Source organism: Mastomys coucha, unplaced genomic scaffold, assembly GCF_008632895.1.
Source record: "Mastomys coucha isolate ucsf_1 unplaced genomic scaffold, UCSF_Mcou_1 pScaffold8, whole genome shotgun sequence".
In the NCBI taxonomy this organism is placed as follows: domain Eukaryota; kingdom Metazoa; phylum Chordata; class Mammalia; order Rodentia; family Muridae; genus Mastomys; species Mastomys coucha.
Genome location: NW_022196914.1, coordinates 19414847 through 19431119, shown reverse-complemented (window position 1 = coordinate 19431119; position 16273 = coordinate 19414847). Strand labels below are relative to the sequence as shown.

The 16273-nt window shown below is 33.7% G+C and overlaps 1 long non-coding RNA gene across 1 annotated transcript in view; it reads left to right on the top strand.

The window, feature by feature from the left end:
* Positions 1 to 573: 573 nt before the first annotated feature.
* LOC116083358 overlaps positions 574 to 16273 on the top strand; it is an 18153-nt gene continuing 2453 nt past the window's right edge. Inside the window, exon 1 of the long non-coding RNA XR_004115686.1 lies at positions 574 to 897. This is a non-coding gene — a long non-coding RNA (uncharacterized LOC116083358). The remainder of the gene's footprint in view (positions 898 to 16273) is intronic.

Genomic DNA, 16273 nt, shown 5'->3' with positions numbered 1-16273 from the left:
ATCATTTTGATTTGCATTTTCCTGAGAGCTAAGGATGTTTAACATTTTTTCAAAGGCTTCTCGGCCGTTAGAGATGCCTTTGCTGATAATTCTTTCTTTAGATTCGCATCACATTTTAAACTAGATTATTTGATATGATGAAGTTTATTTTCTAGAATTCTTTATATATTTTGAAAATTAGTTCTCTGTCAGATATGCTGTTAAAGAAAATCTTTTCCCATACTGGAGATTGTGGGGCGGAGAACTGTGCACAGACAGCCTGGTTCCAGGTAGAGCACAGGCCTAGAATCCCAGAGACCTGGTGGGCGGTGACTTCCGCCTTCATGGGATGGTAGGAGTTAGGCAAAGCTTCCAGGACCCCTGGCTCCTGTCACAGATAAAGCCTCCCACAGTACTACTCTCCCCTGCAGAGAGGTGTGTGGCCATTGGCTGGTATTCTGTCTGGACTCCACCCCCATAGTTACCTGACAATAACCAGGTATGCTCCTCCCCACAGTTACCTGGCAACAGCCAGGATAGCCCTACCCCTCTATAAAAGGAGCTGCTTGCCCCTCCTCACTCTCTTGCTCTCTTTCTTACCTCTTACTCCATTAATCTCACCCTCCCTTTCTCCCTCTCTCTACTTGGCCATGGCCGGCCTCTTCTTCCCCACTCTCTCCCTCTCTCTGCTTTTCTACAATAAACACCTTAAAACCATGGACCGTCTCTGCTCATCAGGATCTGCCAGGCTGGAGCAACTGAGCAGGTCTCCCTCTAAAGAGCCACGCATCTAACCTCTGGCCCACAAGTCTCCTTGTGCTCCAGCCACTGCTTCTGCCAACCCAAGCCACTCACCAAACCAAGCAGTCTGCTAACCCAAACTGCTGACTGAGCAAGCCAAGGACCCTTGTCCCCGAGGTAACCTTAAATTTCTTCAAAAATTTGAAGTTCTTATCAAACACATCTTACCTTGCTTGGTTAAAGTTACCCCAAGATATTCTATGTTATCTGACTATTGTGAAGGCTGATGTTTCCCTGACTTCTTTCTCAGACCTTTTATTGAATATAAGAGGTCTACTGTGTGTTTTTTTTCTTTTTGAATAAATCTTGCATTCAGCCATGTTGTTGAAGGTATTTATCTGTAGTATGGGTTCCTTGGTAGGATCTTTTGAGTGTATTATGTATATTGTCATATCAACTACAGGAAACAGAAGTCAGATAGCCTGGAGACTTAGGTTGGATCGAAATATGATTGACAAAGCATACATAAATACATCAAATTCCCAATGATATTTCATACTTGTAGACAGGAGCCTAGCATAATCATCATCCCAGGGGCTCCATACAGCAACTTATAGAAACAGATGCAGAGATCCATAGTCAAATATTAGGTAGAAGTCAGTGGGTCCTGTATAAAGATAGGGAAGAAGTACTGTAGAAGCCAAAGCTGGTAAAGGATACTACAAGAAAATCCTCAGTCAACTAACCTGGGATCATCCGGCTCACAGAGACTGAACTGACAATCAGGGAGACTACATGCATCTGACATAGGCTCTCTATAAATATACTTTGTTTGTGAAGCTTTGTCTTCTTGGAGAACTCCTAGTAATCTGAATAGGGAATGTCTCTGACTACTTTATCGTTTTGGGGGAACATTTTTCTAGGTTTCCCCATCCAGCCTTAATATAAGGAGAGATGCCAATCTTATTGCAACTTGACATGCCGTGTTCTATTGATATCCATGGAAGGAAGAGTAGATGGGCATAGAATTTGATAGGAGAGGAGAGATAATAAATTTAAAAATTATTCTTCTGATATTAGATTTGGAAATAATATATATGAAGATATGTCAACTATGCAATAAAGCTGACACCATTTAAATCCTAATTTCTCTTTGTACATATAAAACATATAGCTTCAGCTAGTGCTATAATATCTCTGTGGTTTAGTTTCCTTTTTGAGTTTGCCAACTATTTTCTCTAATATTTATATCAATGCATTACTAGAATGCTCATAGGTGAATATGAGGCAATCATGTTAATGTATTAGCTTGGATTTTTCAGATTATGTAATTGAATATAATGATTAATCTGAGTACTTTTCTTAAGTAGAATTTGAGTCTTAATTTCTAGATAATTTTTCCAATTAATTTTAAAATCCTAATGTATATTATAACTTAATTTTTATTACATGTACTTGTTACATTTATAAAATATACTGTGTTTTTGTACTTCTTTCATAAAATATATTAATATTTACTTTCACAATATTTAATTATCAGTCTTAGCCAGTTATCTAAATTTGAGTACGTAAACACCTTTTATTTGAGATACACACACACACATACACACACACACATATGTATTATTTATATATTTTCATGTATAAATACAACAGCATTTTCTGAGTGTGATTTTTGTGATAAAAAACAAAATGAAAATAGAAGTTCCTTTCTTTCTCCTACTTGACCTCTTCTTCCTTCTTTTCCTTTACCTTCTCCTCCTTTTCCTCCTTTATATATTTTTGTACTATTTAGTTAATATGTGCAGATATATAGTTTTTTCAAGTAGAAGATTTTACATGATCATAAATACAGAAGATCTATATGAGTTTAAAGGACTCTAGTTTTTGTTACAGTTATTTTAACTGAGCTATAAAACACACAAAACTTGCATGGTGATTGTAAATGTAACATTTATTTGCCTGATATAATTGCCAATTCTGAGATTTACTACTGAATAAACTCATCCTTTCTTGCTCTTTCTAAACCCTGCCTGGCTGGTTCAACTTAGGATCAGATGTTCTGGCTCAAACTCCTCTCCAACCTAACTGATTTAAACTGGCTTTTCTAGGTTTATGAATGAATTGCTCTTCTTGGCCTCAAATTAATTCTGGCAATCTGTTCTAATCTCTGGCTGCTCCATTTCAGTCTCTGGCTCTTTCTGTCTTCACCTGTGTGTAGCTTGTTTTCTCTGCAACCTGCCTCTCTAAAACTATCTCAATAAAGTTGTATCTGAAGCCCATGAACTAATCCACCATCAATGGAACGATGATGAACTCAACTCTTCTGCATTTCCTTTCTATTAACTACACTTTCAAATACAGTGGTTTGCTTTTACAAACCAACCTTGCCTCAATTGTTAGGGATTTAACCTATGTACTAAGAGCTTGTTTCTTCCAGCAAGATCACCCTATAATCTGGGATTTGTCTAGATTATCCTGCATCATATCTTTGGATGTGATTCCTTTTGAGAGCAGACGTATTGATAAATTAAAATTCTTCTACTGGTGATTAAGGTAATAGGTACAGACATATTTTAATTAATCTTTAAATGATTTATACTTTATCTATCATAGAACAACAATATCAACCAGCCAGACCCCCAAGAGCTTTCAGGTACTAAACTCCCAACCAAGGACTACACATGGAGGGACCCATGGCTCCAGCAGCATATGTAGCTAGAAGCTACAGAAGATACCAGCTAGCAGAAGATAGCCTTGTTGGACATCAAAAAGAGGAGAGATCCTTGGTCCTGTGAAGGGGAATGTGAGGGCAGGGAGAGAGGAATGGGTGGTTGAGTGGTAGAACACTCTCATAGAAGCAGGATGGGACAGGGGATTTCCAGGGAGGGGAAGCCATGAAAGAGGATAACATTTGAAATGTAAATTAAGAAAATATTCAATAAAAAAATTAAAGAAAAAAATAAAGAATTTCTCTAATGCTGTTTTTTCTAGCATAGACCCAAACAATTCCCTAGTTACTTTTTATTTTAAAATGAAACGACCTAAAATCAATTGAGAAAAGGAACTCTCAGCTGAAGAATTGACTGTATCATACTTATTCATAGCCATGATTGTAGAGATTGTTTTGACTAATAATTGGTATGGGCAGACTTAATCAGTTATGGTTGAGCCATTTCTATGTAGCTTGGCCTTAGCCATATAGGAAAGCTAGGTGAGCATCAACAAGAGAGCAAGCCACCACGAGTCAGTGTTTCTCTTTGTTTTCTACTTGAGTTCCTGCCCTGACTTCCCTCAATAATGGATTGTTACCTGGAAGTAAAAACCAAATAAACCCTTACACACCCAAGTTTATTAGGTCATAATATTTTTTACAGAAAGAGAAGACAAACTAGATAATTGCTTTCAGTAGCTCATATAGCTAGATATGTCAGCAAGAAGGCTTTCTTTTATAAAGAGCAGGAACATAAATTTACTGTTTTAAAAGAAAATAACATTTTCCAACTTGGTTAAAATGAAGACAATGACTTTTAGGTGTGAGAAAGAAGGAACACTATAATTAATATCCATATGACAAAAGGAGTTAGGAGAATGTTAGTTTGACCATTACTTCTAAAGCTTAAACCAACCTACATCTTAGTCTTAAAACTCTCAGCCAAATGTGAGCCTGCTAGACCATCATTGGTCATTTCAGAATAGATTCAGTTAAGGAAATATACACAGTCTACTTGTTTCTAGGTAAAAATCTGCTCATGTAATAAGGGAGAAACAGAAAATAACTAAATAGAAAGCTAGGGAATGCCACAGACTATAAATAATTGTTAAAATTTAAGAGAATAAGTCAGTGAAAGTGATCACTAAAATATATATTTATATACATATACATGCACATACATATACAAATATATGTAAATGTATTATGTAAATGTGTATATTTATATGTCATATATGAATATATGCTTACGTATGTGTCAATATATTTCTTTACATAAAATCAAGTGCCAGAATTTATCAAAATACTGAATTTTACTTACATATTACATGATACGATATAAGTCAAAAGATATGTTCATTCAAAATGGCTACAGAATATTGTTTCTCATTGCAGTGATGCCATCTCTAATTACTGAAAATTGCAATTTAATTTTATGGTAATACAATCTTGGTATTTTGGCTTTATATTTGACCATAATTACATTATTGTATTCTAAAGTTATTTAATATTTTTATTACTTAAATTTTTGGAATTTTTTCATGGTTTTAAATTTAACATAACACCTTGCAATATTTACAATTTAGTAATTCTTTCCAGGATTATTTGATAAAATATTCTAACTAAATTTGGCTATTTCTATTTTCACAGAAAATTTTCAAAATAATCAATTATGTCAATTGTCTATATTAGAAATTACTAAATTATATATTGTTCAGAAGTAATTAATTTATAATCAAAATATTTTACAAATAAAATCATTGTATTGTGTTATTATTTCATTACTTCTGTTAGTGTGTTTCATGGTTCTGTAAGCTATTACCACAGGAAGTGTCTCACAGCATGAATGTAAAACTCAGTTTAACTTGCCAGAATAGATTCTTTCCTTCCTGCGTTGTATGGCCCATAGCCTGAAATCAGATTGGCAGCCTGGACTGAACCACTTGCTGACAGAAACCTGTCAATTTTATAAACAATATTGAAAAAAATCAATTAAAGAGGTCATGTATATGATTTTTATAATAATGAATATAAATATACACTAAAATATAGTTAATGAGTATTCATTTTAAAAAGAACAGAATAACATACTAAATGTTTATCTTCTTTTTCACTATTTGGGTATATAAAAATGAATGTAGGTAGTTTTTTGAGACAAAAGAAAATAAAGGTTTTTTATTAGCACATCCTGGAACTAATTTATCAAGACTTCACTGTGGTGGGAACTACTTTTTTAAACACCTTAAAGAATTCTACCCCATGGGATTTTTTTTTTGTCCTAATACGACTATAACTAAATAAAATGGAGACTGTAGATAAATACTTCCAAGTACTAATTACATCCTAAGGGACTATTTTACATTCAGAATCACACTTGATTTGTTTTATTCAAACAACAGCCTGGAAGGAAGATATTTTGATCACACACATGCACATACACCCTGCTACATACACACATACACAAATATGCATTTAGATATTTCAAATATCCATAAGACAATATGCTTGTGACCTATTTGAGGAGTGTTGATAACTTAATTTGTTTATAATTAAATAACCTTTTGAAGAATATGCATCCAAAGAAATGTACCAGTGTTTATTGTCTATAACTTTGAAGACTTTTGCAAATCTATCATAATATCTTACTATAATTGGACATGTAAAAGAACTAAAAAATTGTTTTCTGTTGATAATAAATAATAAATGTATGCATATTATTGCCTAATATTCTGGTATTTTAAGTATTTTTTAGATATAGGTGTTCTCTATTTGGCATGTGGAAAATGATAAAAGCTCTCATTTGTATTTGTATGAATTTTAAGCAAAAAATACTGGAAAAATGAAATAAAGTATACATGATGGTTTAAATAAAAGTGGTCCCAATACTGTCATATATCTGAATAGTTGGACCCAATTTGTAGAACTATTTGGAAGGAAGTGGTCCTACAGACTTAGAAGAGGAATATTATTGAGTGTAAGCTTTGAGCGTTCAAAAGCCTACATCATCCAGTTTGCTCTCATTACTTCATGATCTTGTGTAAAGATGAAAGCTCTCAGCCACTACTTCAATGTCATTCTTAGTTGCCTGCTGCCATGCTTCCTGCTATTTTGGTCACAGATTTTTAACTATCTGAAAATATAAGACCAGAGTAAACTCTTCTATAGTTTGCCTTGATTATGGTGTTTTATCACAGCAGTAAAAAAAAAAAAAAAAAAAAAAAAAAAGGAAAAACATAACTAAGAACAGACACATGCTTAAATATGTACTTGGTCACCAATTTGAGAAGATTTATTTGGTATGTCCTGAAAAAAGATGCATCACTGGGAAGGAGTTTTTGAATTCTCCAAGCCCATACTAATTAGCTCTGCAGGCCTTATGGTTGTGTCACAAAATGTAAGCTCTCAGATGCAGCTTCAATGTCATGCCTGTCTGCTGACTTCCATACTCCCTGTTAAAATCATCATAGACTGTAGGCTACTAAAAGTATAGCGCCCAAATAAACTCTGTTTTTTTAAGTTGCCTTGGTCATAGTGCCTTATGACAACAATAAAAAAAGTACCTAACACAGTATGCTAAGTGTCAAGATATCTATTATCGTTTCTGTCCATAAGAAAGTTCTTAGGGACTCTGGATCCAAGAGTTGCAAGTGGAGGATTCATGATCATCATGACAATAGAAATCTTCATTTAATATGTAGAAAATGTTCTATGTTAGAAAAAACCTCATCTAAATAGGTAAGAATTATTATTGTTGATACTAATGATTTATCTGAATATCCACTACTCTTCCAGAAACATAGAGCCTGGTCACTTGGAGCTAAGACCTAAGTCTGTTGCTACACAGGCATAGCAGAGAAGACATTCCCGATAGAGAACTACAATGAGAACTGCAAATGCTGAGAGACTTTTTATCTTGTGTTAGGAATTAGTTGGATGAAGCTGCTATCCTCTATGAGTGAGGAGTTTGTGATCTGAAGAGATGGACTCCACTCACATTGCAATAATGCAAAGATATTTTTTAATATAATTTGTTAAGACATAGTCTCTTTATTTAGCTTTGCTGGCTTGGAACTCTTTCTGTTTCCCAATCTGGGAGTACAGATTGGGAAATACATTATTCTTCTTCATCATTCTAAACAGAAGCTTGTGTTTCAAAGCACAATACAGTTTACATGTTCATGCCACAATTCAATATGTAGTAGCTGGAGATTGATATACAAAGACAAAGAATACCATCTGTATTATATAAAGGAAGCAGAGGTGATAGTTTAGCCATAAAAATACTTCTCAGAGTAAATAGTGGAGATTTTTTTTAGTATGTTTACTGCTTCTTTACCCTTTGCTGCCCCAAGGATTAAAGTTATAATTAAATTTATGTCAATTATAAAGAATCAAATAAACTTTCTTCTCACACAAATGACCTTTGAGTAATTTGTTTAACCTAATTTACCTAATTATACAAAATTCAATGACTTATTAGATTTAAGTTTACTAATAAAATTACAAAACTTTGAAAGTGATTTAATGATTACAGCTGAGAATGTTAGAAAATTGACAGTGTATCATGTTTAGAAAATTGTACCATATCCTTACTAACAGAGTTCAGAGAGATAAATGCAAGCCATGAAATTCTTTGTGCAATTAAGACTAATAAGAAAGGCATGAAAGCATAGTTAATACCTTTAAAAGTTAGTTTAATTAGAGGTAAAGAGAAAAAAAGAAGAACCACCTAGAGTGGGTTGGAGCAAAGGTTTCACTAAAAGGATGACACTGCTCCTGGCACTGAAAGATTTTAAAGACTACATGCTTGGACCAATTTACCTTTTGTGTACTTCAAATAAGCAGAAAGCTCTTCTTTTTCTCATTTGTGACTATAATGAAAAACTTATGATACTGCCAACATGGGTTATTAAATGGCAGTTACAATAAAGAGGAAAGCATATTCTGATTTCCTCTTGTTTATTAGTCAAGAAGGCCCTGGCTGTCTCATATTGGTACTGCTCTTGATTACTGACCATGACTACATGATAAGACCTTATAAGTCAAGGTACCACAAAATTTGACCATAGTACATATAAAAATGTATTTGAAACCAGCCAAGAAAACATTCTCTCAACTTGCTAGCTTTCATGATACAGCAACATCCTATGAAGACTACTCAAAGAGGAAATAAATCAATTGTCTTGTCAAGCACTGGACCCTGCATGCTCTATTTCTGACTTGCCATACATCAGGTGACTACTTTTACAACAATGATATAGCATCTTAGACAGGACCTTAGAATTTTCTGATTTGAATTGATTTGAGGGCTGATCAACAAGTGTGGCATTTTTTGTCTAGATCTGTAATCCTGGTCAGTAGTCCATCCCTGGAGAGGTTATAGGTGCTGATTTTGAACCTCATATTGATGTTTTACTAAATGGTCATAGTGTCAATTTACTTTCTAAATATTCATGTGCATAGGTCTGAGTTTATAAAATTTCTTGAGGAATGTGTTTTGGGTAGTTGACACCAATCAATGGAAAGACACATTCAAGTTCTAAGAAAAAGTGACTGAATACTCATTCCTAAATAGGATATCAATATATATTAAGTATAAAGTTACAAGACCTGGAGAACATATTAGAAAAAGTAGAAGAAAAAATGTAAGATCTAAGAATTGAGAGGAGAGCTGTGAAATACTGTCTTTGGAACATGGCATTTCCATAGTACTCATGACCTTAGAGTAGTTATGGTTACCTAGACAGGACCTACTAGAGATTAGACTACCCAAAATCTTGGTATAGAAGGGATAGATATTCCCCAAGTGTCACCTCTTACTAAGGATATATTCACAGTGGATAGTCCCTGTGTGTATGCATAAAGCTTGTGTGAATGGGAATTGGAACACTGCTCCCTCCATCCACCAATTGTGTATATTTATGTATGTATGTGTGGGATACTTAGAGTTTGCTTGTTGCAGCTTTGCTCTAACCATTCTATATATAGCTATGTATATGTCTGTCTGTAGGTCTGTATGCATGTATGTATAGGTGTATTATGTATGTGTACATGTATGCATGCATGTATATTTGTGCATATAAAGTTATTGGATTCTGCCCTTTGTTTCATCCATTCACTGTGTGTGTGCGAGTGTGGGTGTAGGTGTGATTTTTCTCTCTTTCCTTCCCTTTCTCACTGGCTTCAAGGAATTAAAAGAGTTCGTAATTTTCCGCTGGCCATAGAGAGTGCCAGTTCCAGTAAATTAAGCTTTGTTCCCTCAGAAAAATAAACATCTGTGGAGCAGCTTCTCTAATCCCTAGCTTCCTTTGGCAGCAGCCCCTGTAGTTATCAGGATCTACCCTGGTCAGCAGCTTTAAGCACTGACCACCAAAGATTCCCTGCCTCAGTTTACTCACCACATTAATACTAGAAATAGCCAAAGATATTGACATCAAAAACTTCTAGGTCTTAAAGAAAATTTAAGAAGACATCAGAAGATAGAACAACGTCCTACGCTCATTGATTAGTAGGATTTTAGAGCACAAATAACCATTCTACTGAAAACAATCTACGGATTCAATGCAATCCCCATCAAAATCCCAACATAACCATTTACAAGCCTTGAAAGACAGTACTCAACATTATATGTGAAAACAAAATGCCAGGATAGCTAAAGCAATGATTTACACAGTAGAATGTCTAGAGGTATTACCACTCCTGACTTAAAGCTGTACTACAGGGCAGTAGTAATAAAAACTGCATAGGATTAGCATAAAAACTTACAAGATGTGATATAATCAAATCAGAGGACCAAAAATGAATTAACCTACCTATGGACACTAGATTTTGACAAAGAAGTCATAACCATACAATGGGAAAAAAAAGAAAGCATCTTCAACAAATGGTGCTGGTCTACCTAGGTGTCTGTATATAGAATGCAAATAAATCCATATCTATCACCTTGCAAAATACTCAAGTCAAAATACATCAAAGACCTAAACATATATAAGATACACTAAATCAGATAGATGAGAAAATGGGGAATAGCCTTGAATGCACAGATATAGAAGACAAATTTCTGAACAGTATACCAACAGCTCAGGCAATAAGATCAACAATTAGTAGGACCTCATGAACCTGAAAACATTCTGTAAGGCAAAGGACACCATCAATAGAACAAAATGGTAGCCTAAAGAAAGAGAAATGATAGTCACCAACACTGAACCACCAATCACAGAGCATGCATAGGACTAACCTAGGACCCTACATATACATAATAAATGTGCAGCTTGGTCTTTATGTGTGTCCCCTAACAACTGAAGTGATGCTATCTCTGAATCTGTTGCCTACGTTTGGATCCCTTTCCCATAAATGGGCTGCTTCGTCCAGGCTCAATAAGAGAAGTTATGCCTACTCCTAATGAAATTTTGATATGCCAGGACAGGTTGATATCCATGTGAGGCTTCCCTTTCTCCTAGGAGAAAGAGAGGAAAAATGGTGCAAGGGAAGGTGAGATGGAGGCATGGGGGGAGAGGAGAGAGGTGAAACTGTGATCGGGAAGTAAAGTAAACAAATAAATTAGGTAAGAAAATCATATTTTCAGAGGAAGTTGTGAGGAAGTCAGGTGGAAATTGAATTTTGGATTAAGTATTATCATATTTTATTGTATACATTGATGAATTTTCAACATATTCTAGAAATTTATAGTTCTAAATAATGAGAAATTAAATTGCTAAACATATATATATATATATATATATATATATATATATATATAGAGAGAGAGAGAGAGAGAGAGAGAGAGAGAGAGACATATGCATGTAAGATCCAGAAAACAAAACATCTTTTTCCAAATACCTTTCTAAAACAAAGTTAATCTTCACAATTATACATTTAAAATAATATTATAGCAGCTTAAAAGAAATCTAATATGTAAGAAAGTACATTTTGAATAAGTAATATTCCTTCATTTAAGGATAAACTGAATTTTAGGGAATAATTGGAAAAAACATTATCACTGTAGAATATAGAATTTTATATTTCAACATGTGCTTCAAACTATGTTTTCAGGTATTGGCCCCTCATTATGTTTACAACAATGATAAAAGTCATCTGAAATATATAATACATGTGTTTCTAATATGACTAAAATTAAACATGAGAATGTTTTTCAAGCATTTGCATTTACAAAGGATTTAATTATTTCATTTTATTCTCTTTCCCTGGATATGCTTCTTACTTTTTGATTAAGTCATGGGGAACAGTTTGAAAAGGGCAAAAACAATGAAATACCAGTGTGTGTGTGTGCGCGTGCACTTGTGTATGTGTATATTTACTATATGCACATATATGTATGTATATATGTGAATACCTTTACAATTCACCAATGACATATAAACAAATTCATATCCAAGAGTAGTAAACAACATTAATCTATAAACTAAGCATAAATACTCATTCATTGTAAGTTTCATATTCAGCAGGGAAAATAACATAAATGGAAAAATAAATACATCATATGAGACTGTTCGGATGCTAATACAGATATTTTTAAAGCTGAGAGCTGACAAAAAAAAAAGTCAGAGGTGCACGAATCAACACAAAATCTGTGTAAGAAAAAAGCTGTAACTGCCAGCATTTAATTCAAAAGTGTGTGTGTAAGTAGACTTGGACTCTTTCTATGCTTAGAAAACAGTGTAATGATCATGCTAGGACACTGTCAAAGCTAGTCTCCCTTAAAGCTGTAATTTTAAAGACCCTGTGTTTCTTTTTTAAAGCACAGCAGTTTTCTAAGTTAATAAAATAATTGCACGAGGCACATTCTATCAACAACAATTTCAGGAGAACATTAGGTGGATGTCTTTTAGAATACATTTACTTTTAAATTGCATATTTCTGATGTACGAGAAAGGTAAGTGGTAGGAATCTCTCTAAAAATAATCATGCATACAAACTATAGCAAACTTAAAATGAATAATGTTAATAGCTCTTTTGAAATCCAAAATAATTTCCCTGAAGTTGGATTTTTCATATTCCTGAGCACAAGTAAGCTAATAGGCCATAAATTGAACAAATTAAAACCTGCTATTGTGACTACTAGAGAATATTGTCATTCATTCTATGTTAACTCTGTACGTTTTTACAACTATGGGATAAGTAACAGAAATTTTCCTGGAAAAAAAAAGTGAAATAAATTGAGCTGGGAAGTGGTGGTGTACTGCTTTAACTATAGCATTAGGAGGCAGAGACAGGTCGATCTCTGTGAGTTTGACGCCAGACAGAATACAGAGTTATTTGTAGGACAGCCAAACCTACACAAAGAAACCCAATCTTGAAAAAAAATTTAAAAAAGAAAGAGGGAAAGTAAAAAAATATGTAAATAGATTGTCTTATATAAATAATTAAAGTGCTTTTATTGAAGATTTTTTCCTATATTTTTACTTGGGAATACTTGTTTTCCTTTGTCTGAAAAACATCACACTAAATGATGCCATCAAATATATCAATAAGCATATTCCAGTAGACAATTAAATTTTTAATAACAGTCCTATAAAATTTAAATTAATTTTTATTTCACATGAAATATTGTCTCAAAAGTTAGTTTTTCAGTAGAATATAATAGTTGTAAATGAATTTGGTACATCTTTAACTTCATTGCTTCTGGAAAGCAAACTCTACTATTTCAATCCTACCCCAGGACTATGTAACCTTTACAGACATAGAAATCTTGAACCTTCTCCATAAACCTTCTTTACACTAAGATGTGCCTACTTCTTTTCTCCCTGAACTCTTATTCTTAATTTTATATCTTTATAGAATTTACATAAAGCCCCCTTGTTAGTAAGGAGCTCATGTCTGAAGTGGAAACTTAAGGGATAGAGGCAATTTTCATTGTAGATATGATCTGTGATAGGCTATCCATGCTTAACAAATGCCCTACAACACTCTGCATGATTATAGTTTTATGTGAACTTACTTGGTTTATTTTTAAAAAGCACATGAATTAGGGGTGGTGTTGGTTACAAAATCACCTAATCATTACATGCATATGTAAAATCCTCAAATAATAAATTTTAAATACTTTAAAACAATTAAAATAGAATTTCATATTTCTTTGTTACTAAACTCAATGACACATTTTTACATGAGAAAATTATAAATTATTAGTCTTTCATGCTATTACACCAGTGGTATATTGTAAGAAAATAATTTTGAAATATTGTGTGTTGTTTTTTTAGTCATCTTTCTTATTCTATATTTTAAAAGTTGTTTTTGTTTCCTCAAAAATATATATCAACCAGGAATGGCGAGAGGGCTCAGCAATAAAGTGCACTTGTTGCTTTTCCAGGGATCTAAGTACAAATCCCAATGTCCCATGCAATAGCTAACATTCATCTATCACGCTAGTTCCAGGGGATACAATACTCTATTCAACTCTCCATGGGCACTAGGCATACACGTGGTATACAAGCAGGAAATTCAGCCACATAAATGGAACATATAAAAATAACAGGTCTTTTAAAAAAAAATTGGCAGACAAAGGCCATGAAGTATGGCCAACGTTTTAAGAAAATATGCAGCTGATGAAATTTTTGCAGTTCACTATATTTTCTATAAACTGAGATAATTAAATTTTAATGCTTTTTCTTACTTGAGAGTTTCATACATTTATGTAATGACTTTTAGTAGCTTCCCATCTCCCATTATTCTCAGACATCTCTTTCGCCTTCAGTGGCATACCCAGACACTGAGAAGTTGACCATACTATGGTACATATCCTCCGACTCACATCTGCCAAGGAAATGCAAATAAACTCTCTGGGTCACACAGAAAAAGAGATAAATTCTACTTGAAAGGCATTTATTGAGGTAGTTACTAGGTTTCGTATTTAGAGTTTCAAAAATTGTGAATAAACACCATGACTGAGGTATCTCTTATTAAAAAAAAAAAAAAAGACAAATAAACAAGCAAAAAAACATTTAATTGTGAATAGCTTACAGCTTCCGATATTTACTCCATTATCACCAAAGTGTGTGGTGGCAGGCAGGTAGATGTGGTGCTGAGGAAGAAACCAAGAGTTCTACGACTAGATCAGCAGGCAAGAAGATAGAATGACACTGGGCCTGGCTTGAACTTCTGATACCTCAAAACTCACTCCTGGTGACACATCACCTCAACAAGAATATACCTACTCCCTCCTAATACTTTCACTTCCTATGAATCTATGTGGGTCATTTTCTTTTTTTATTGAGTAGTTTCTTTATTTACATTTGAAATGATATCCCTTTTCCCGGTTTCCCCTCTGAAAAAATTCCCTATTTCCTCCCCTCTCCCCCTGCTCACCAGCCCACCCTCTCCTGCTTCCTGGTTCAGCCATTCCCCTACACTGGGGCATAAAGCCTTCACAGGGCCATTTTCATTCAAACCACCAATACTGGTTAGATCTGCAGTTACATGTGATGTTCAATAGTACTGACTTCAATTATAATTTACACCAGTTCATGTCATGTACAAGTTGTCATGTACAAAATGCCATCGTAAATATCCAACTTTTATCTTTCTTCTAATATTTTGTTTTAAAAATAATTTTATGTGCTAAAATTGTTTTTGTTTATTCATAAACAAATACTATATTTAACTTAGTACCTTTTATTTATTCCTTCACATTTTTAAACAAACAAGGTAACATTAAGAGAAAATATGTTTTCATTGGAGAATTAGTAAGGAAGTACTTTTGTTTACAGTACATGGAATATTTCATCTTTGATTAAGAAAACAATCTAGTGAAATCCATTCCTCTTATTTTTATATAAGTCTACAGTCATGAAGACCCAAGGGTAAATCTTAGGATAAAATAAATTTCCAGTTGTTGCAGGGAACTTAATCCCATTGCAATTACAAACATGGGCCTAGTTTTAAAAATGAATTTGAATAAGTAATCAAGAGTGCCTTGTGGATGTGTATTTACTCTGAAATGTTTAGGACAGAAAGGTTTTCTATGGGCTTCAACACAAAAGCAAGAATTTATCTACCTTGCCTTTGTTTTCTTTATCTTTACTATCAATTCATAATTTAATGTTTCTCTGGAGTTTTGCTAAAATATTTGTTGTTTTTCTCCAACTCCCTTGGTTTATGTGGAATACATTTCTTGTAGAAATTTTAGCATAGTCTAAAATCTACTGATTAAGATTTCTAGAAATATCCTTTAGAAATGAAAGTGAGAAACAATAGACCATTATCTCAATAATTCTAAATATTGTTTCTATATATTTGTTAAAATTAGATGTCATGCAAGATAATATGTACACAATATTTCCTTTGTGAAGAACATCAGTATATTGGAATATAAAAACAATTCACTAGACATTAGACAAATTCAAGTTCAAAACACTAATGCAACTGAAGTAAAGCCATCCTAGTGTATTCATATATAAGTTGATGGTTATATCAGATAAGTACATGAAAAATACAATAAGTATACCTGAAACACTTGTATAATGGTTATTCTTTTTTTCCTATTTGAGTTTTTGTTTACTTTTTGGAGAACAATTTTTAAAATGTTAATTTGTATTATATGTGTATGAGTGTTTTAGTACTCATGCTATGAAGTGTCTGAAAATGAGCTGGAGTTACTGATGGTTGTTGGTTCTTAGTTGGTGCATGGAACTGAACCAAAGTCCTCTGCAAGAATAGCAGGTGCTCTTAATTCCTGAGCTAACTCTCCAGCACCAAGGAGAAAGAAAATTATTAAAAGTCAAACTTACAGCGGGGTGGTAGTGGCACATGCCTATAATCCCAGCACTTGGGAGGCAGAAACAGGCGGATTTCTGAGTTCGAGGCCAGCCTGGTCTACAGAGT